Below are 21,798 nucleotides of genomic sequence, written 5' to 3'. Positions count from 1 at the left end.
TTAGTGTAAATTATTTTCTTTTTAATGTCTTTGCTCCTACTGTAGGCAAATCTCACAAGCACATACTATCAGTTTCAATTTAAAGAAAATATCATGATTTCATTATAACAAAGAATTTGATCTTGGTATACAAGAGAATAGATATGACAGTTAAATATGCAAGGATTGATAACCATATTTGAATAATCAAGCAAGAATATTCCAATATCTTGATTCCTTGGTATGTATGCATTTATATATAACTGCTGTTAATAACTCGAACAGTATTTTCAATTGAACTTGCAGAGCAGTTTCTCACATGTTAAAAAACTACCAAAAAATATGTTGTTTGAAAGTCTTAGAAAGTGACTTAGAACTACATCTCTTCACTTAGTCTGATAGCCAATTTTGGATATTTAAATAAACCAATTCATGAAGGTGACCAACTTGTACAATATCAGATAGTCTTCAGCTCATTAAAATTATAATTAAATTCTGTAAATTTACAAGTAATGGATATTAATGGAAATTTCTTTTGCTGATGTACAATATTTAATGTGGGAGATAATCTCAATTGCTATTTCTCTACTTTTGAAAGACAATTTTCAGAAACAAGCTACCTCATAAGCGTGAATAAGATAGGATCCATATAACAATATCTGTTTCTTGTTTTGAAATAGTATTCCTATCACCTATATTATATGATGTTAATCCTAGTAATGATAATACATGACAATTCATACATGAAAAGTACTGATAAAAATTTTGATTCTTACACATTCAGACATCTGATGTTTATGGAATGAGCCAATCTTTCTTACACATTAGACTTCTAGGAAAAAAATACACACACAGAAAAGGGAAAAGAAACTTTGAAATGCAATTTTAGTATTTTTATGAAGCTATATTTTCTAAGGAGGTTAAAACACTGTTATTCTCTTGGACACAGGTAGCATTTAGATGAACGACAACCAATGTGTCTTATAAACAGGAATGTCTATAATAGACCGAGACTTACGTTTTAATAAGTGAATGACTGTTGAGCAGGCAGGAGACTGACTAATCAAGTGGAAATTTCCTCCAAACCTACGTCTACAATCATTCAATTCGTGTTTCGTCCTTCATGAAGGCAAGTGTAAAATTAAAAATCAAAAGTAAATACATAGTGAAGAATGTCCAAAAAGAAATACCAATAAAGTGGTACCTTAAGAAATTAGTAATTAAAATAAAAGTCTAAAAGGAAAATACCAATACTTACTTTTACTGACATGTACCAAATAGAAGTCATCTTTAGCACTATATCTGTTAGAAATTACTTATGAAATTTATCTCCTAGATGGGCATACATGTATCTCTTTTGCACGTGATTAAAAATACTAATTCCTGACTTATGACACATATACACATTTTTTGAACAAAGTGAGTTAAATTTCTTTTAGAACCTGCAGATAAACTTATTCATGCTGGATGCACAGTTGATTTATATTGCTTTCCTCCTATGTGTGATGTCAATATGAGCCACTTTCCCTTAGAAATTCATCCCATCTACCAGTTAGCCGTTATGTGCATTTTCATAATAAAGTCGTTGCCACGAGCGACCGAGTGGTAAAGACGCTGAACACTGGTAGTTCTTTCCGAGGTTGAAATCTCACGAACGCGCTGGCTGCATGGGCGTTTTCTTGGTTTTACCCATGTGTTACGTGTATACGAGCGAGTTTCCCTTAGAAAGTTTTCCACGAAGGCATCCCTCCCTTTAGGCAGACAGCCCTTGTGTGCTTTGTCATAATTAAATTGAATAATCATAATAAAGTCACCACTATACAGCTGTTATAAAACTGTTGCACAAAGGAATTGGGAAATGCTAGCAATATGTTTGAATATGTGACATGAATATGCTTGATAATTACTAACCTACTGCGTTCACATGCATGTAACAAGTCAAGAATCTTCTGATATTATTTTATTATGTATTGCCAGTATGTATAAAAAACATTTCACCGTAATTCACAAAAATATCACAAGAATTAGTGATTCAGCATTCAGTCCAACACATTTCACAGCATCTAAAACTGCACAGAATTTACACCGTAGTAATGCAATAACATCTGCTAATGCAAGTACGAAACAAGTTAACATTCTATTGTAAGGTACAAATCTTCATTTAATGCTTTAGCCATGTCCACTGAATAAAAAATGTGAATTTCCTTATATAAAAAAAAAAAATTAAAGAATTAAAATGTTTATTAAAAAGAAAACATGCATTGCATATAATAGCAGTACTTCTGTTTTAATGATGTGTCATGGTTAATCGTAATACATTATATGAATGTATCTTAATAATTGTTGATTCAGTTTTCATAGCTATACTCTTTAAAGCAAAATCTATGCTGCAGTATTATAATGATATTTGAAGTAAATGTGAATCAAGTTTAGATTCTACTATATTAATCAAAAATGTTCATATAAGCTTTATAGATATATATTGCACAGTTATGAATAATAGATATAAAATTCATATTTTACACTGAATAATCATATGAAATACTAATGAAGTATACTAATTTTTACAATGTTTGAAATACAATAATTCTTAATAGTAATTATGTACGTAACAGCATTTTATTCTGTTTACACATCTGTTGTTGACACATCTGTTGTATCTTAATATGTTGTTTTTTGGATGTGTTATCTGAATTTCAGTAGGTAATTTGCCCTAGTCTGCTGTTACAAATCAAGTTTATATTACAGTATACAAAAAAAAAGGTTCATATATGCTTCATGTCTTAAAAAATACAATTTTGATTCATATTTTGAAGTAAAGAACACTATGAAATACTGAAAAAGTAGACTGTGTTGTCCACTGTTTGCATACATATACAAGATAAAGCATGTAATGTGTATAATAACATTTGTTTCTGTTTCAAAATTTGCATTTCTTGTAGTAGCAATGTCACTATGAGCCAGATTCACTGGGTAATTCATTTCACCAGCTCTTCGCTGCTGCACACAGGATATGCTTTTGTCGTTGTGAATACATGATATCGATATCCAACTTGATTTGATTATACCTTGCATGTAAGAAATAGAATTCATCTTTAGCACTGTATGTCTCGAACAGTTTTAGTGAATTTTATCTCTTAGAACAGTGTGCATTTCTCTTTGATGTTTACACATAGGGTAAATAATGAGAATTGTTTCATTATAAACCTGAGGTTGAACTCACAGAGTCAAGTTTAATTTTTTTGTACAATTATGGGAAAGTATATTAAAGAAACTTATTAAACTTATGCATTTAGTGTAACTTGAAACTTGTACCCTGAATAATCATAATATATTACATGAATACAATTAGGAACTGCTGATTAATTGTTCATTACTAGTATTACGAGCAGGTCCAGCACAAAGAATCTACATAGTACTATTATGAAAACTTCTGAGAAATACTGAATCAAGTTTACATTGTATTATATCAGTCCAAAATGCTTGTATATGCTTTATGTATATCTATGGATTAATATTTGTGAAATTTACTTGTTTCACATTTTAATAAGTACTTTAAATACTGCAAAAGAATAAGAAAATTTCTAAGGTATTCACAAATCCATTTGTAATAAAAAACAGCATGCACTTCATATAATGGCAGTTGTTTATGTTTTGCACTAGTAGCTGTTTTCTAAGATCTGCTTTTTAGTACTATTTAAGTATCTGAATGAACAAGGGAAATTCAGAAGGGATTTCTGTAGTAATATGGAGCTTCGATATCATAATGCTATTAGTCCTCTTCCTTATTCTGTGAAATATTTAGGACATAATAATCAGTTGGTGTTTGTGTAATAGGGACTGTATATTGTTAGTGATAATAATAAGTGTCGAATTCATATTTCTAACTTATTAATGATATGAAATACTACAGAAGTACACAAAATTTTTAAAAGTTTAATTACACGAATTCAGAGCAGAAAGCAACATGTTATGTACGTAAAAGCAGTTTTTCTGTGTTTTCAAATCTATATTTTATGTGTGTTGTTTGTTAGGTGTCTTATGTGAGTATAAACCAGTTGTCCATTCGAAATTCATCCCAGTAAGCATTTTCCCCTAGTCTGCCATTATATTTGAAGTTTAGTTTATATTAATGAAAAATGTCCTCAATAATACAACTTTGATTCATATTTTGAAGTGAAGAACGATTTGAAATACTGCAGAACTGGAAGAATTTTTTAAGTGTTTCATACAAATATCGAAGAAAATAGTTGTTTCTCTTTCAAAATACTATGTACTTTAATGTTTAATGTGAATATCAATCAGAATTTCTCTCATGAAGCAGTTGTCCTTTGTTTGCTTTTCCTAATTCATTAAATTAAGCTATTGTATCACTGCTGCACACATGAAATCACAATGACATCCGACTGTTATTTTATTATTAAAAACGTGTGCGAAAAAAAGACGAAAATCGCTAATTTTAAACGCGAAAAATCGCTTAATCAAAATGTAAACAAACCACCCATAACCTTAATTAATGATATTTTCGCATAAATTTCTTTCTTAATTGAAAGGTACATGGCCAAGAACTCGCATTGTACTAAAAAAACGGTCAAAGATAGTTCAGAATAACCCAAAAAAACGCCGAATGCCAAATGTAAACAAACCGTGTAAAATGTTAATTATGCATCTTTTCCAATTTTTTTCTTTATTATGTTAAAGTACTAACTCTGCATAATCACATTTTATGAAAAAGAAGTTAAAACAAATTCAGATTTCAGCAGAAAATAAGAAAATGCGAAATGTAAACAAACCCTGTAAAATGTTAATTATTCATTTTTTCGGCGAATTTTCTTTAATAAGTGAAAGTGAAATGCCCATAAACTGAAATTATAATAAAAATCAGTTTGAAAACAATATAGAATTACGCACAAATTGACTAAATTCATAACTTTAACAAACCACGGAAATTTCCGTACAAAATTATTTTCGCCGTATAGGTTACGGTCGCTCGACCCTCCAGCTCATGGACGTTGCAGACATTTCTGGACGGTAATGAGATTTTCTTTTCGCCGTATGGGTGACGGTTGCTCGATAGTGCATTTTTTGGACTTAGAAATATTTTCAACTTAGTCTGAATCTCGTACTTTGATATTTCTGGACTTGGAAATAATTTGAACTTAGTCTGAATCTCGCACTTCGAAATCTCGTACTTTGATATTTCTGGACTTAGAAATATTTTGGAATTAGTCAGAATCTCGCGCTTTCAAATCTCGTACTTCGCATTTTTTGGACTTAGAAATAATTTGAACTTAGAATCTCGTACTTCCCAAGTCAGAATCTCGTACTTCTTATTTTTAGGACTTAGAAATATTTTCGGCGTTGAAAAACGCGATTTTTCGAAACTTAACCAAATTTTGTAGGAACGTTTTACGAAATGTGTGGACTTAGAAAATATCGAGCTTTTTTCGAAATAAGGCGAAATTTCGAAAATCGTTAATTAATGGTTAATTCGATTTAATTTCACATGTAATCGACTCTTATTTTATTAAAAAAAACATTGTGTGCGAAAAAACGGCGAAAATCGCTCATTTTAAACGCTAAAAATCGCCCAAACAAAATGTAAACAAACCACTCAAAACCTTTACTTTACGTATTTTCCACTAAATTTCTTTCTTATTTATAAGATACAAGGCCACTAAGTAACATTTTACCGAAACACCGGTCAAAAACACTTCAGAAGGACCGAAAAAACAGGCAAATGCCAAATGTAAACAAACCGTGTAAAATGCTAAATATGCATTATTTCGGCAAAATTTATATCATAAGTCAACGGTACGTGCCCATAAACTCAAATTATTTACAAAATTAATTAAAAGCACAACAGAATTACGCACAAATTTACTTAATTCAAAAAGTAAACAAACCATCAAAATCATTAATTTGTAATTTTGTCACCCAATTTTCTACTTTGAATGAACAATATTTAGTCATACGTGAGCACTGTATGTAAAAAGATGATAACAGCAACGCGAAAATCATTGAAAAACACCAAAAACCGAATGTAAACAAACCCCAATCCGCTGTAGTTCGCCTAACGTTGTTGATAATGTTGTACACTGGCCATGTAAAAATGCGTTATTCAGAGTAGTTTCCAACCAAATATCCTTATTCCGCATAAAATGAGCTAAGTAATGCATACAATTACATGAATAAACAAATTTAAATAAAGTTACAAACACACTTTCGTTCGAAGCAAGTCGGCGATCATATATGGAGTACTTTACTTTTGTGGACATCCAATGTTGAATCTCCTTTTCAAGCTAAAACAGGTAATTGAATTGTTTTATACCTTCTACACGAACATGTCGCAATGTAAACAAACCACTTAGTATTTCCACCTAGTTTCATTCTTAATTTAATGCTAAGTAACCAGAACATGAACTTCTACCCAAATTAATTGAAGAAGACTTTAGATTTACACACAAATAGAGTGAACTCAGAATGTAAACAAAGCAACAAAATTACGAAATTACTTTTTGACCGACTTTTCTATCTGAATGAAAGAATACCTACTCTTAATTTAACACTGTAAGTAAAAATATCCTAAAAGCAATGAAAAATAATTAAAAAAATAATTATAAACCAAGTTTAGACAGCCTGAATGTGTAAGCAATATCTAACTCTGATATTCCACATCAATAAATTGCATGCTGAATGAGTTATCCTGCAGATTAATTCATTAGTTTCTCCTTAGTAAAACAGATACATAATATTACAGCTCATCAATGCTTCTTGCTAAAATACTTCACTCATTTGCGTTAACCAGATGTACCTGACAATAGTAATCTTTGTTGTTTGGGTGCAATTGAAGAGTATAAATCAAAATACACAAAACACACTTCAGTTAACGAGGATGAATAGCATTCTTTCAAATGCAAATCAGCAGTACATATTGTTATAGAGTTTAACGATATCGGCTAACTAATACAATACACTTATTCGAATTGCTTCCAGCAAATCATAAAAACATAGTTATTTGGATGAATGAACCACACTCATTAATGTGTATTATTATCAAGAAAAAGGACACTTAACGATACATACCTTTGTAAGTATTTTATTAAGAAAAATAATTTATTACCCAACGAAATTGAATGTAATAATTTTACTGTACACAAAATATGTATTCGAAAGAAAAGTTGCTATTTAGGAACACTAAATAATCAACGATTTATTTCATATTCCTAAGTTATTTTCCGTGTATTATAACTGTTGAAGTACATATGCAAATTACATTTTTGAGTAGACTGTGATAACAATCTTTAAACTTAGGACGGAATGGAATAGGAAATGTATTTCAATGCAAGAATCGTTTCATGCAGACTGAAACTGAAGTTCAGTGATCAACTCATTTGAAAATGCTATAGAATTCTTGATAGATTTGAAAGTGATACCACGAAATTTGAGATTGACTTAATTATACATATCAAAACACATGTCACATGAAGTTGTTACAACTATCATGGCTACAACGTGCAGGTTACCAATTAATTATTCATAGCAGGGAATATTAATATAAAGATTTAATATGGATATCTCATACAAGCTGGAAAACATGGCATTACTATGAGAATTGCACACATATAACTGAGTGAAAAGGGAATTTCCCCGCCTAGTTGGCAGTTAAAAAAAAAAAAAAATGAATAATTACAAACAGTCCAATCAGATGCGTCGCTCGACTTCGCTAAGCCGTTACGTAATCGTCTGTATGCAGCAGCCGTCTCCAACAAAGTAGATAAGTTAAATGAAAATCAAATTATATCTCACGTCTTAAAAAAAATGCCTCAGTGCATACGAAGATTATGTTGAAACATTATAATAATAGGCTGATTATATACGTATTAATATAATTGTGAACATTGTGATTACAAATTGAGATAAAAATCGTGCAATTATGATATTTATTCATCGGCTCATACGTCAACTGTTTTTGAATGACAGAGCACACCTGCATTGCACATTTTCATGGTCTTCTTCACTCGGATTAGATTTAATAGACCGTTGCAGTTCTGAAAGTTGGTATTTTTAGACATGTTTCCTGCGTTTATGTTTTGTTGTAGTCGTAATTTTAAAATAATGCGTAAACTTTGAAGATATTGCAGGTGATCGAAGTTGAATTACCAGTATTCAGCTCCTTTACCCGTCGCCAGGTGATATTCGTCTTATATGCATATGAATTACAAGGAACTGTTAGTTAGACAGACCGTAGTATGGGAAAGAACTTTTTATAAGGCACCATGTTTCAAAATGAAAGCAACAGTGGAGCAACAATTGCATTATGTGATGCACACTGAAATGGATATATAACATATCAGTTATTAAATGTGAACAGAAAAACTCTTGACTTAAAAAATAATTAAATGGTCTTCTTATGAATGTTTCTGAATCGACTTTTCCACTCATAAGATAACAATTTAATTACACTGCATTGTTGTAGGATAAATAAAATCTTTGATTGTTGACGAAATGTTTTATTTTGAACATTATAAAATTGTTGCTTTTGCATCTTATTATGCATGTTCATGGCAGCTTTTGGAAACAATATGTGAGGTGTTTTCTACAAGGACTGTTCACTGTTATACATAAACCACAATCTGACTCTCTTCTGACTACTGTTGTATCCTGTATTACAGTATTGTGTAATTTTTTTTGGAGCTGTATGTGTTTTTAATCGTTAATAAGCAGTGTTGATATGTAATCGAATTGAATCTCATTGATATATCATTGTAATAATCTGCACTTTACGGCATAACTTTAATTCATTTGGATTTTTATAAATCAACAAACACACACTGTTTAGAATATGATAGGAATCTGAATTTGAAACCGAATAATGTTTCTTTAATTATATTGTGTTAACCAATTTCAAATTAATAATTTAATATACGACAGCTAGGTAAAGACGTTATATGAATTCATTAAAGAATTTTTGGCTTAGTTCATTAGATAATTTTTTTTATCAATCAGTCAGTCATAGTGTCTGCACATACAGCAGAATGCATGATATAAAAATTATGAATTGTACAAATTAATAAAGGAAAAAACTGTCACTTGCTGCAGAATACGTAAAATAAGATTTGATTTTGAGCCCTTTTTTTGATTTGTTGAAACTTTATTTCATTACATAGTTCTTATACATTACAGAATTCACAACTTTAAGACACGATCAGTTAATCATCTGAATTATAAATTATAATCAGAAAACAAATGCATTGCATTTACTTTAAGTACATCACACACTCACAATCCATTTTGGATACAGAATTAAAGAAATATTGTAAGGTGAATTGTTTGTATTTCATATTTCTGTCATCAGCTGTAAAGTATGGTATGACACATTTTAGTCGATAGCTTTGAAAAGGAAAGGAACTGTCAGAGTAACTCCTGTTCGACAATTTTTAATAAATTTGATGTGTTTCAGAAATTGATTGGGTAGCTTAATTTTGTGATATACCTGTAATAAGTGGAATATTTTGGAAAAAGTTTTTTTCCAACGTGTCGATTTTAGGCAGTGTACTGTTCATGCAAGCTATGAATCTCTGAATTCAATGATTTTAAGTTTGCTTATATATTTTTAAATCACACTATGTGCATAACAGTAAATATTAACACATCTCCAGTTGAAAATTACGTGGAATTGAAGAACCAGATCTTTTGTTTGATGTTTAAGTGCAATTTTCTTGTTTGCTGTGAGGCAATCTGCATGTTGTCGTCATGTCTTAATTGACTTTACATGTTGAATTTAAATCTTTTTTAGTGAAATAGAAAAGAGTACACATAGTTTTAGTTTATTGATGAGCTTGGTGTGTTAAATCAGAGGTTAAAATGAGGAAATATGTATAATTTGTTACTACACTATGGTGAATCGACATATATGAGTTGTTTGCAATGTATGAAAAATTTTTTATCTGCATTTCTTAAAATTATTTTTGGTGCAGCTCGTACTTATTATGATTTGTAATAGGTTGAACGTCTGATTTTCAAGTCATAGATTTAAAAAGTAAGTCGTTATTTTGGTGTGACAATGCTATTTAGTTCTTGCTTTGTACTGTGTCGAGAAGGTGAACGTTACTGAAAAGAATGTGCAGTGACATAATGACTGAAATCTGTCATATTTTAATATTATTTATTGTTTCAAAGTGTCATAGATTTGTGTGTAACGAATGTTTGATAGGCGTTAACGTTTGAATTAAAGAAATGGAGAATGATTTGTATGTTTAAGTGGTTTGTTTACATGGTGAGATGGTTGTGTTGGACGTATAAAACAGCTTTTCAATGAGATATTAATGTGAAATATTGAAATACTTTACATTTATAATTGAAGGTTTGTTAGGAAATGGTCGTTGAAATTTTTAATAACCTGTTTCAGCTTGAAAAGGAGATTCAACATTGAATGTCCACTGAAGTAAGGTATTCCGTATATGAGCGCCGACTTGCTTCAAAGCAAAGTGTGTTTGTAACTTTACTTATAATTGTTTAAGCATGTGATTGCATGCATTATTTAGCTCATTTTATGCGGAATAAGGATATTTGGTTAAAAATTGCTACGAGTAACGCATTTTTACACGTCCAGTGTGTAACATTATCGAAAACGTTATGTGAAAGCCAGCGGATTACGGTTTGTTTACATTTCGTTTTAGCTTTATTAACTGATTTTCGCGTTGCTATTTGATTATTTTCAGATACAGTGTTGAAATATAAATAAGAATCCTTCCATGAAAGTAAAACACTTGGCGAAAAAGTAAGTACTTTATGATTTATGGTGTTTGTTTACTTTTTGAATCAGGTCAATTTCTGCGTAATTCAGTAGTGTTTATAATAATTTTATTTAAATAATATGAGTTTATGGGCACTTAGCTTCAACTTATGATATGAATTTCGCCGAAATAATGCATAATTAGCATTTTACAATGTTTGTTTACATTTTGCATTATCTTATTTTATGCTTAAATCTGAAATTTTTTAAACTTCTTTTTGATAAAATGTGGTTATTTATTCTTAGTACTGTACCCTAATAAGGAAATTAATTCGAATTGACGCGTATTTAACATTTTACATGGTTTGTTTACATTTTGCATTCGGCCGTTTTTTCGGTAATTCTGAAGTGTTTTTGACCGGTGTTTCGGTAAAATGTTACTTAGTGGCCTTGTATCTTATAAATAAGAAAGAAATTTAGTGGAAAATACGTAAAATAAAGGTTTTGAGTGGTTTGTTTACATTTTGTTTGGGCGATTTTTAGCGTTTAAAATGAGCGATTTTCGCCGTTTTTTCGCACACAATGTTTTTTTCAATAAAATAAGAGTCGATTACATGTGAAATTAAATCGAATTAACCATTAATTAACGATTTTCGAAATTTCGCCTTATTTCGAAAAAAGCTCGATATTTTCTAAGTCCACACATTTCGTAAAACGTTCCTACAAAATTTGGTTAAGTTTCGAAAAATCGCGTTTTTCAATGCCGAAAATATTTCCCAAAAATGCGAAGTACGAGATTTAAAAGTGCGAGAAAATGACTAAGTCCAACTGCGAGAAAAAACGACAAAGTCCCGAAAATCGCGAAAATATTTCAAAGTCCAAAAAAAAAAAACACAGCCGAAGAGCGACCGTAACCCACACGGGGAAACGAGAAGTTCGTATTAGCGTTTTTGCAAAAAAACACCACGGCGAGGGGTCCACGTCGGGAGAAAGCATGCCGAGCTACCGTCACCCTGAAAAACAACCTGTTTGCGCACATGACTGTCGCCACCTTATATGTGGGGTAGTGGTTGACGAGATCGAACGAGGCGCGCGTTGCGTCGTATTTCGATTCTCGCTCAGGCACGGAGGCTCGTACGTTGTTACGGTCAATCGCAAAAGCGTGGAGTACCGCTACGACTGAGAGCTATTTCGTGACGGAACGTTGCACTGGCGTCTCTTTATATGGGATGCTGGGCGGCGAACTTCCTGGGCGCAAAAGCTCTTCACGGGCACGGCTGTGGAGGGGTCGAGGGTTTGGCTACCGCTCTGACCGCAAAGCAGACGTGACGGATTCGTTTGTGCGCTCCTATGAGTTCTTCATGGGAGTGGTGCGTTCGTTTCCTCTCGTGATTCTGGCTTTTAATGAACGGTAAGGAGACAGCCGTTCCTTCGCAGCGAAAGGTCTGCGGGCAGGGACGATATACCGACTGGTTGTTGAGCTGGCTACCGCTTCCGGTCGGGAAACGTCTTTGACCGGTTGCACGCAACTTATCGCGAAGTTCTTTCGTGATGGAGGAGTGTGCGACCCTCCTGCGGACCGGCGTAGTAGTTCTCTTGTCCCTAGGGCCCCCCTCGTCTTCGGGAACTTCGTGTTCGCCGCTAGACGGGGTTGAGAACTGAAAACTTTCACAGCGAGTCTGCGACCAGCTCGGCCCCCGTGCCGTTGCTGGGCGTCCAGACCCGTAATAATAAAAATTGAAACACGGGACCTTTTGAATCTGTGTCCAACGCAGTAAAAATAGCCTCTCGATGCCCACGAAGGCTCACCTCCCGGCGCTGATGCCGTGGAGGACGTAGTGAGTTTTGAACCGCTACCGAAAGCACGAGATTATAAATCTGTGCGTATGAAATAAAAGAGGGAGCCGCCTGGACAACGGCTCCCAGCGCATTTTCCAAGGTGTGCGCTAAGAAATTGGTGGATTCGAGTTGCTCGCAGCTCGAACGTTCTATGAACGTAAAAAAGCTACCTGGTTGATCCTGCCAGTAGTCATATGCTTGTCTCAAAGATTAAGCCATGCATGTCTAAGTACATGCCGTATTAAGGCGAAACCGCGAATGGCTCATTAAATCAGTTATGGTTCCTTGGATCGTACCTTACTACTTGGATAACTGTGGCAATTCTAGAGCTAATACATGCAGCAGAGCTCCGACCCTCTGGGGACGAGCGCTTTTATTAGACCAAAACCAATCGGACCTCGTGTCCGTATCATGTGGTGACTCTGTATAACTTTGGGCTGATCGCACGGGCTCGTCCCGGCGACGTATCTTTCAAGTGTCTGCCTTATCAACTGTCGATGGTAGGTTACGCGCCTACCATGGTCGTAACGGGTGACGGGGAATCAGGGTTCGATTCCGGAGAGGGAGCCTGAGAAACGGCTACCACATCCAAGGAAGGCAGCAGGCGCGCAAATTACCCACTCCCAGAACGGGGAGGTAGTGACGAAAAATAACAATACGGGACTCTTTTGAGACCCCGTAATTGGAATGAGTACACTCTAAATCCTTTAACGAGGATCAATTGGAGGGCAAGTCTGGTGCCAGCAGCCGCGGTAATTCCAGCTCCAATAGCGTATATTAAAGTTGTTGCGGTTAAAAAGCTCGTAGTTGGATCTCAGTTCCAGACGGGTGGTCCGCCTACCGGTGGTTACTGCCTGTTCTGAACAGCCAGCCGGTTTCCTTTGATGATCTTCACCGGTTGTCTTGGGTGACCGGCAAGTTTACTTTGAAAAAATTAGAGTGCTCAAAGCAGGCGTGACGCCTGAATAATGGTGCATGGAATAATGGAATAGGACCTCGGTTCTATTTTGTTGGTTTTCGGAATACGAGGTAATGATTAAGAGGGACAGACGGGGGCATTCGTATTGCGACGCTAGAGGTGAAATTCTTGGACCGTCGCAAGACGAACTACTGCGAAAGCATTTGCCAAGAATGTTTCCATTAATCAAGAACGAAAGTTAGAGGTTCGAAGGCGATCAGATACCGCCCTAGTTCTTTGCTAACCGTAACTGTCGGCCATGATGTTTGCAGTGTTTGTTGCGCTTGTGTAGAAAGAGTTGTATCTTCGTGCATATTGATTTTTGGTGTTTAATAGTGCTATATTTGAAATCTACAGGCCTTCCGGTTTGTGAAGATATCTTACTTTAAAAGATTCATGGATTTTTGACTGATTTACAAGTATTTTAGGATTTCAAGTGTACTCAGGAGCTCATTTGCATACGATCTTGAAGTTTTGGCCTGCATTACTTTACACCGATCTGGTAAAGTACTTTTGCTTTGATATTTTGTTTCTTCACACCTTGTACTATCTGCATAGTGAATTTGATTCATTTTCAAGGCCTTTTTTTAAAATTATTTGTATTTTAAATTTTGATGATACGTTTTGTTTGGGTTTGAGCCTTGTGATTTTGCACCACGGGCATGTCAACTTTTGGCCAACTGAAAATTATTGAAAAATTGGATATTTAAGTTTTATGTTAGAAAAGACTTGTATTTAAGTTGGTGCACTGACTATTTATGTTTTTCGCCCGATGGACGAATTTCGAATTTTGTATTATTTTGTGTTTAAATTTAATTTTAGCGACAGTTTTTAGATTTTAGAGTGAACTTTTAACACAGATTACATTAGTACTATTAATGTTGGAGATTTTTTTATACAGACAATAGTGTTTTGATTTAAAGTGATTTTATATAAACTTCCTATTTAGATTTAATTGGTATGTTCATGTAATTTATGTGAATATATTATTATAAGTCCCATCGCCGACAATGTCACAAAATAGAGTTAATACTGAAGATACATTGGACTCAATTGCCATGGATAATAAAAACGATATAGCATCCGTGATTAAACAGATGAATAGGATTGTTGAAAATTTAAAAGAGAAACGGATCCCAAAGGCTCTTGTTGAGTCCCTTAGTAATGGAATTTTATTTATCACAGAGTGGGTATCCAATAGATGTTTAGACAATTTAAGCGAGAAGAAATACAATGATTTAGATGATAAAATTAACTTTTTGATTGAAGAGGTCTCAGAAGTTAAAGGAAAGATGAATGGAAAAAGTGAACAGAGAGAGGAATGGCAGGAAGTGAAAAGTAAGAGAAGGGAAAAGAGAGAGAGAGAGAGAGGTAGGGAGGACAACGAGATCATTTTAAAACCAATTAAGGAAGGAGTGGACGTTTACGATGAGATGAAATGCAATATTAATCCGGTGAAGATTGGCGTAGCAGTTAAGAAATCGTATTTGAGAAGAGATGGAACCATGGTGGTTCAATTGAGCAATAAAGAGGAATGCAAGACCCTTGAAAGAGAAATAAAAAAGAACGATAATTTGAATCATGTAGTCACACCTCGAAGGAGAAAATTTATTCGACCACGCTTAATTATATATAATGTTTCAGACGATGTTGAGGATGAGAAGATTCAACAAAGTTTGACCAGATATTGTGACTGTGAAGGCAACTGTACCAGACCTCTTTTCAGAATTAGTGCCACTGAGAAATGTGTTTCTCACCGGGTTTTTATGGTGACTGGTGATTGTCAAAAGACCTTCATTGAAGACCAAAGAGTTTTAGTAGATTGGAAATCCTACCCTGCCAGACTCTTCTTAAGACCTAAGAGATGCATCAATTGCTTGGCATTTGGCCATGTTAAAAAGGATTGTAGAAATTCGACAGCCTGTAGTAAATGTACGAAAACTCATGAAAAAGGTAATTGTAAAGAGGAGGAGGCATGCTGCATAAATTGTACAGATTATAACAAGAGATTCAATATGAAGTACAACGCAAATCATGATGCATTTTCGAGAGAATGTCCAGTGTACATTCAGGAAATGATTTTTATAAGGGATCACTTGGATATTTAAATTTTTATTATACATTTGGTCGGCTGGGACTTTTAATTTAATTATTTTTAGTTGTGCAAATAGATTGGAAACATATTTTTTTTTTAAATATTGTAATCCAGAAGAGTGTACACATAGTCTTATCCCTCACCTCGAGTATTTTTAACTCTTTTATTGTTTGACCATTTCATTAATAATATTTTGGAAAGGTGTTTGGTAACTGAGATTTTACGGTAAACTTTGTTTTACCTTGATTGATTTTAATTATATATTTTACTCAGATTTTTTTTTTTTTTAGCTCACTGAAGTGTTATTTGGTGAGTGAATTTTAATTGTAAATAGTGGTTTTATTGATTTTAATTGCACATATATATATTGTGTTTTATTGATTTTAATTGTACATATATATACATATTTTATTGAAAGTCTTGACATTTGTATTTAATTGTAAGGTTGTTTTTAACTGTTTAAATTCATTTTAACTTGGTTTTGCATGGAGGCTTTTAATTTAAAAATTTTAAACAGTAACTTGAACCACTGTAATGCGGCAGCATGCCAACTCTCTGCAATTCATAAGATCTTGAAAGAGCCCCCACATATTGTAACGCTGCAGGAGCCATATTATGTAAGAGATAAAATTGCCCACATTAGTGGAGAGTGGAGAGCAATTAATCAGAATAATGGTAGAGCTGCTATTATAGTGATAGATAAGAACATTGATTTTATAGTGGATTATATCTTTGAATGCATCGTCGCCATTACAGTTTTTATTGAAGGAAAGAAATTAGCTATTATATCTGTTTATTTTTCTCCGGCAGAAAACCTGGAGGATTACTTACATAGACTGGAGAATGTTTTTAATTCATACAGCTATAATTTTATTATTTTAGGAGATTTTAATGGAAAGAGTTTTAACTGGGGGGCAAACGAGCTGGATGCTCGGGGTCTATTGACCTACGATTTTATTATATACAATTCTTTGAAGATTTTAAATTTTAAGGATTTTACACCTACTTTTTTGTCGGCCGTTGGAGCTGGATGGACAGATCTTGTTTTATGCTCCTCAGAAATGGATATCGCAAAGACTGGGTACTCTGTTTTGGAAGAAGATACACTTAGTGACCACAAATATATCATGGTCAGTCTTTATGATTTACACATAGAGGATAGAGAAGTACCTAAATATTCTAGAAACAAACAAAGAATACAACTTATGATCAGGCGCAGCAAAAGAGAAATTGAGGACCTGGAGGCTAAGATTTGTAGAACGAAAAGTGCAGCGGAGCTCAATGAAATGGTACGTGGTCTTGAGAACCTTATTATCAGAAAGATGGATCAATACCTTAAAATAAAGAAGAAGGGGAAGGATAAAAATGAAAGGGTTAGGTGGTGGAATGACGAACTGACAACTTTGAAGAGAAGAGTCAGAGCTCTAAGGAAAAGCTTCCAGGTCAAGGATATTCCTGAAGAAATAAAGATACAAAGAAAAATGGATTACAAGAAGACTAGGGCCTGGTTTAGAAAAAGAATCAGAAGTGTCAAAAGGAACTATAGAGATGAGCTATTTCTGTGGAATAACTTATATTATGACAAATTTTATAGAATTGCCTCGGGAAAAAGAAGAAGAAAAGAGATCTTGAAGAGAGAGAATGATGAGGAAGAGCTTGGGTTGAGTGATAAATATGATGAAATTATTAGAGGACTTTTGAATATTGAAGAGAGCGAGGAGAGAGATCTGGGGGATGTGGACTTTGGAAAGGACGAAACAGAAGAAGAGAAAAGTTTTACAACAGAGGAGATATATATTGCAATTCATGAGTTAAGAGATCGTTCGGCACCGGGCCCAGACAAGATAAGTGTCACTGTTGTTAAGTGCTTATTTGAATATTTTACCTCCTTTTTTTTAATTTTATACAATAAATGTTTGGTTTTAAGGACTTTTCCGGAGATATGGAAAGAGGGTCAGCTGATCTTAATACCTAAAGACGAAGATAGATATAGACCGATCTGCTTGTTGAAGACCTTCGCCAAGATCTTGGATAAGTTAATTACTAGAAGATTAAATTACATAATTACTCGCGATAAACACTTAAGCGAAAAACAGTACGGTTTTCGAAGAAATAGATCAACTGACTTAATACTCTATGAAGTGATGAAAAAAATCAGGACCTATAAAAACGAATATCACGTGGCCATGGTCTCTTTTGACATAAAGGGTGCATTCGACTCAATTGATAGATCAAGACTTCTTAGGATAATTTCAAATTTAAATATCACTAAGCAGCTATTCGAACTAATTAAAGACTATTTATGTTATAGAAAATTAATCTTTACAGTTGGCAACACTACATGTAATCTGTCTTATAATATTGGAAAAGGTTGCCCACAGGGCTCCTGTAGCGCTCCCCTGTTCTGGAACCTCATAGTCAACGAAATTCTAGTAGAAAAGCCGAATAACGATATTTATTGCTTTGCCGACGACATCTTGGTCTTGACCTACGATGTCTCATTAGAGAAAATGGAAAGGAGTTTTCGGGAAATAAATGAGACTTTTTTGAAATGGAGTAAGGACAATAATGTTAAATTTAACTTACAAAAAACTAAAGCACTATTTTTCCCAAGAAATGGTATAAAAGTACGGACCCCTAAATTGAAATTTGACAACAAGAACATTAAATTTGGTGAAAATATGTGCTATTTAGGTGTTATAATCGATACAAAACTGAATTTTATTCCTCATTTTAAACACATACAAAGAAGTATTGAACAGATTTTAACTTTTTATTTGAATACCTTTAACACTACTATCTTGGGAAAGAAAAGTCGCACTTTAAAAGAAATATACCTTAATGTTATATTACCAAAAATCATGTATGGTGTCGGCGCATGGGGTGTCCGAGCAGGGGAACTTATTAGAACTAGAAATAAGTTAGACTCTCTACAGAGAAGTTGGCTGCTGACCATTACAAGAGCTTTTAGAACAGTCTCGACGGGGGTTCTGTGTGTGCTTGCTGGTGAGCCTCCCCTCTCAATCCACTATAAGACTTATCATGAGAAATTTTTACTGCGCAATAATTTGTTACAAAAAGTGCATTGTGAAAATACAGAAATAGAAATAGATTATGTGTCTAGATATGATATTAATGAAATTAACCCTAGCGAATTATATTTTTTACCATACGATGACATAATTGTCAATGAAGGGGATATAGATATCTATACTGACGGCTCTGAGATCGAGGAGGGTGTCGGTGCAGCCTTTGTTATATATTTTCACGGAATAGAAATCCAAAAAAAGAAGTACGTGTTGAACACTTTAAACTCTGTTTACCAGGCTGAAACCTTGGCACTGAAAGAAGCTCTGAGATGGATCCAAACTGAACTCAAAGTCAGATATATTATACATGTTTACTCAGATGCTCTATCTGTTTTAGCGACACTCTCCCGACCAGAGCCAAAGAATCACATTTTTAAAGAAATTAAAGATATTTTTCTGGTTTTGAATAAAATGCACTATATTAAGTTACATTGGATTCGAGCACACAAGGGATATAAGGGAAATGAGAGGGCCGACGTACTAGCTAAGGAGGCTGCCCTGGGGGAAGGTGCTGTATTTAATTTACTCTATTCTAGACAAAAACTGTTCACAAAGATTCAAACGAAGTACATAATGGAATGGAAAAATAAATGGGAAAACACCGGGAAAAGAACACGTTATTTAGAAACAATAGAGATTAAAAAGAGAATGAAAATTTACGACAATATTGATTTAAACCAGATTCTAACAGATCATGGTAGATTTCCCGAATATCTTTGCCGTTTTAACCTCCAGGGCAATAAGAACTGTATATTTTGCAATACTCCTGGCGACGCAGTACACTTCGTCGAGCACTGTCAATTAACTCAGAGGGTGAGGGATAGACTTAATGTTAAAAAGATCGAAAATGTAAAGCATAGTACACTGGAAAAATTTGCTGTGGAAATTATGAAAATCATAAATAATAATAGGAGGAAAATTGGTATTATGGTTTGAAGACAGGAGTTTTATAGTATTTTATTGTATTTTATTGTATTTTAAAATGACTTTAATTTTAGGGGTTTTTTTTTGTAAATAATATACAGACAAAGGGTCTATTTATATTGTGTTGTCAACCCTTTGGAGCTGTTTTTATGTATTTTATGATTATTGCGTCTTGTTTTTCTTTTCTTTTCTTTTCTTACTACATATCGAGACATGTACTTCTATATTTATTTAACTATTTTGTTCTTGGTTTTGGAGATTTGCTTCTTGGGATTGTTTAGGAAATCGTGAGGAAATTTGAGCGGGATATATTGGAAAGCCGTTTCATGATAATTGATATTTTGTAAATTGATAGCTAGAGTAGTCGTACCCTTTTTTTTTTTTTTTTTTTTTTTTTTTTTTTTTTTTTTTGGATTTGAAACGGTTTTTTTTTATTTGATTATGTTATATTTTGAATAATATCTCCATTCCTTTGAAAATTGTAAACCAATGTTTTCGCAATTCGGGCCTCTGGGATCTAGCGTCCCAGAGACAGCGTCGCTAATGGTCCTTCTGAATTAATGGAGGCTTGACCTTGCAGTGATTTGTTTTGGTGGCAATTATGAGTGGTTGAGTTTTCCAATAAAGAGTCGTGGACCTGTTGGTGCTTTGTCTCGTGTGGTTTGGTTCTGTGTCGTATGTATGGTTATGTGTTGTTTGTTTTATTTTTGCGTTATACTAACTTTGTCTAAATTTCCTTATTTTCCTCTGTTCTTTTTAGTGAGTATGGGTGTATTTTAAGCTTGCAACCATAATTTTGTATATTTTTAGTTTGTTTTGTTTGCGTTTTTTTTTAACCTTTTTTTTTGTTGCCCGGAGCTTGGGCTTGGTTTCCCTGAGGTTATTTATTTCTGTGAGTAGTTTACTTTTTTTTTTTTAGAGAGTCAGTATTTTTTTTTTATAGGGGCACGGCCGGCTCGTTGGGCAAGTTTGTTGGTTGGAGGGGTGGGCCCCCTTTGGTCATAAGATCGATCTATGTCGATTAGGTGGACTGGGGGCTGCGCCCAGATTTGTACCGCCCTAGTTCTTTGCGTTTTTTTTTAACCTTTTTTTTTGTTGCCCGGAGCTTGGGCTTGGTTTCCCTGAGGTTATTTATTTCTGTGAGTAGTTTACTTTTTTTTTTTTTTTTAGAGAGTCAGTATATTTTTTTATAGGGGCACGGCCGGCTCGTTGGGCAAGTTTGTTGGTTGGAGGGGTGGGCCCCCTTTGGTCATAAGATCGATCTATGTCGATTAGGTGGACTGGGGGCTGCGCCCAGATTTGTACCGCCCTAGTTCTAACCATAAACGATGCCAGCCAGCGATCCGGCTGTGTTCCTCAAATGACACGCCGGGCAGCTTCCGGGAAACCAAAGCTTTTGGGTTCCGGGGGAAGTATGGTTGCAAAGCTGAAACTTAAAGGAATTGACGGAAGGGCACCACCAGGAATGGAGCCTGCGGCTTAATTTGACTCAACACGGGAAAACTTACCCGGCCCGGACACAGGAAGGATTGACAGATTAAGAGCTCTTTCTTGATTCTGTGGGTGGTGGTGCATGGCCGTTCTTAGTTGGTGGAGCGATTTGTCTGGTTAATTCCGATAACGAACGAGACTCTAGCCTACTAAATAGACGCTCCGATCCTTCGAGTCGGACGTTCTTCTTAGAGGGACAAGCGGCGTTTAGCCGCACGAGACAGAGCAATAACAGGTCTGTGATGCCCTTAGATGTCCGGGGCCGCACGCGCGCTACATTGAAGGAATCAGCGTGTGCTTTCCCTGTCCGACAGGACTGGGTAACCCGTTGAACCTCCTTCGTGCTGGGGATAGGGGCTTGTAATTGTTCCCCTTGAACGAGGAATTCCCAGTAAGCACGAGTCATAAGCTCGTGTTGATTACGTCCCTGCCCTTTGTACACACCGCCCGTCGCTACTACCGATTGAATGATTTAGTGAGGTCTTCGGACTGGCTCTCGAAGCGGCTTTCGGGTCGCGTCGGCGTGCCGGAAAGATGACCAAACTTGATCATTTAGAGGAAGTAAAAGTCGTAACAAGGTTTCCGTAGGTGAACCTGCGGAAGGATCATTACCGATGGTCAGATTCGTCTGGCAAAAACATTGGTTAAACTCGGGGAGGAGGGTTCGCCTTCCTTCCCTGTGCTG

At 34.6% G+C, this 21,798-nt stretch overlaps 2 pseudogenes; both read left to right on the top strand.

Annotated features, from left to right (window-relative positions):
- Positions 1 to 12,723: 12,723 nt before the first annotated feature.
- On the top strand, positions 12,724 to 13,849 carry LOC146999018 (small subunit ribosomal RNA; annotated as a pseudogene).
- A 6,800-nt stretch (positions 13,850 to 20,649) lies between these two features.
- On the top strand, positions 20,650 to 21,717 carry LOC146999017 (small subunit ribosomal RNA; annotated as a pseudogene).
- The last annotated feature ends 81 nt before the right edge of the window (positions 21,718 to 21,798 follow it).

The sequence above is a fragment of the Stegodyphus dumicola genome, chromosome 2 (genome assembly GCF_044657685.1).
Source record: "Stegodyphus dumicola isolate Sdum_Otavi_A_Nest chromosome 2, ASM4465768v1".
NCBI classification, from domain to species: Eukaryota; Metazoa; Arthropoda; class Arachnida; order Araneae; family Eresidae; genus Stegodyphus; species Stegodyphus dumicola.
This window is presented reverse-complemented; position numbering and strand designations above follow the sequence as displayed.